At 42.0% G+C, this 2,500-nt stretch overlaps 1 pseudogene; it reads right to left on the bottom strand.

The window, feature by feature from the left end:
* Positions 1-1,202: 1,202 nt before the first annotated feature.
* On the bottom strand, positions 1,203-1,857 carry LOC137983391 (uncharacterized; annotated as a pseudogene).
* Positions 1,858-2,500: the final 643 nt, after the last annotated feature.

The following is a 2,500-nucleotide window of genomic DNA, read 5'->3' as shown; positions in this document are numbered from 1 at the left end:
ACCGAAGGTGTCAGAAGTTTCAATGTTCACTCGCTCTTACAGCAAGCCAATGAACATTTCACCTTGAAAGCAATTCTTTTATATCGTGTAAGACTAAAGGTTTTATTTCCGAACACTTTCAACCCGCCATTTTGAGTCAATTATTTATTTCCTCCTTACTGTTTACTGTTTCCGTTTTAAAAACTCAAGCATGCATAATAAGACCGAAACCCCACATTTTCTAGGAAAATGGAGTCATTTATGATACACTTTAATACCCATACTTAGAGAACATACCTGCATTACAAAGCGCTTAGCCGCTGACCAAAAATCCCGAAGACTCTGGGTACGCGATTGGCTCGATACGGATCGAGGATTGAACACACACGTTTTTGAGGCAGCGGTCCGGCAGTACAGTTCTTGGTGTAAGCTGCTTGATTTCCTAACTACCTTTGAAGTCTGGACAAGACGACATTCGAAAAAGGTCTTTTCAATCATGACAGATGAAATACATTGCACGCAGCTGTACAGAATGCAAAGGAACCTCAAAGGGGGCTATGTCACGCTATTTCAGCATCTCAAAACCCAAGATATGTCTTGTCATCAACTGAATTAAAAGAATTTTGGAGTATTCATGTACTCTCTAAGTAAAAAAGGCAATGAGGATCACTGATTTATTCATCACGGGAACATATGAGGCCACAAATGACCAGCAGTTGGTTAGAGCGTTGCACCGGTATGGCGAGGTCACACAGGCTTAAACCTCGTTGAGGTCCTGAAGTTTTCAGGCTTCTCTACGCAGTTGAGGGCCACATGTTGCAAAACTGTTTAAAGTTAATGTGCTACCCTCGCAAAATAAAGTATTTTATTGCATTGTATTGTTGGTAAAAATGCCTTTGGAGCTGCAAGGATCATAACTTCACTTGATTTCATATCCGCAGTGCAATGTATGATTCATTTCATATATCATTTCGTTCATTGATTCACAAATCGCGGGAACATATGAAGCCATACATATATACGTAACTTCAAGGTCAAAACTTTCAAAATACTGGTGGTTTATTATATAATACTAATATAAACATTTGGTAACGCAAAGACAGGCAAAAATTAACGATAAAAACCGACGTTTCGGCGTCTTCATGACGCCATTGTCAAGGAGAAATAAAAATTGCAAAGTTTGCGGCGAGGTGTAACACGAAATTAGCATACAGTGTTTGAAGCTAATTATATAATACTTTTGCGCGAATTGAATCGCTTTGCACGTTCAGAGTGAGTTTTATGTCTCTGATAAAAAAGCATTTCATTCACCAAACAACCAAACTTATTTCTACACTTTTTCAGAATGCTAAATCGCCTCAGTAGGTCTTTTGGGACTTCGCCGTGCTTTTCGTGGTAGTGTTTATATACTGAAGATGCCTTTTGTTTATGTCCATCCACACATGTGTGTAAGTGTCCACGCGTATAGCCCACATAACCCGCATCACAAAGGTCACATTGAAAACGATAAACGACGCGTTGTTGGTTGACGATCTGTGGCTTGGTTTCGGGTACTTTAAGATCTTGGTCAATTTTGCGGCTAACGAATACTGGCAAGACAGTTGTCTGCACCTTTATGCTGAGATTCTTGAGCTCTTTCTTAACATAATTTGCTGATTCCTGTTCTTTAAACGGTATGACTACACGAACAATGGCTCTTGGTTGTTTGGGTGTCTGTGAGGGCTGCTTATCAACGATTCTAGATTGTAAGAACGTGTTAATGGTGGAATTTACCAAGCGTTCCGGGTATTTAAGGTGTGCAAAAACTTTCTTTAGGCGATTACACTCTTCAGAGAAATAGGTCCAGGAGGAAGATAATCGGTGTGCGCGATCAAGCATGGTTGTCAGTAAGCTCCGTTTGTAGCGATTGTCTACATGGCTTTGATAGTGTAATAGTAGACCCGTGTTTGTCGTGTTTTTGGGTTTCACATAAACCTTGGTTTCAATCCGAGGTGCATGGTTGAGTAATTCGGTGCCAAGGAAAGGAAGATTGGTTCAATACAACGCACAATCTTGCCCTTACCAGAACGGATCTTGTCGATCTCCTAAGCGTAGCCACCAAAGGCCAACTGTTTCAGTTTGACGGAGCTCTTTACGAACAGACAGATGGCGTTGCTATGGGGTGCCCTCTCGGGCCCTTATTAGCTAACGTCTTCATGTCATCCATCGAAGATACCCTCAAGCGGCAAGGACCCGCTCACTGTAATGTCTGATTTAGCAACAGCAACTACTTTCCTGCATACCCTCAACAGCGCCCACACTTCGGTCAAATTCGCCATGGAGGTGGAAACGAACGGCAAGCAGGTTGACGGACGGGATATTAAGCTTGTCAATAACCCACGTTCCATTCACCATTACCGGTTCTTAATGATCTTTAGACGAGAGACCAAAACTCACTGTATTCAGACGATGAGCCTTCACATCATTGCCAACCGTGCTCAGGTAAAGTTGGTAGGCTTCACCAACGAGTTGCAGGTGGTCT

The sequence above is a fragment of the Montipora foliosa genome, chromosome 13, assembly GCF_036669935.1.
Source record: "Montipora foliosa isolate CH-2021 chromosome 13, ASM3666993v2, whole genome shotgun sequence".
Taxonomy (NCBI): Eukaryota; Metazoa; Cnidaria; class Anthozoa; order Scleractinia; family Acroporidae; genus Montipora; species Montipora foliosa.
Note: the sequence above shows the minus strand (reverse complement) of the source record. Positions and strands in the feature narration are given on the sequence as shown.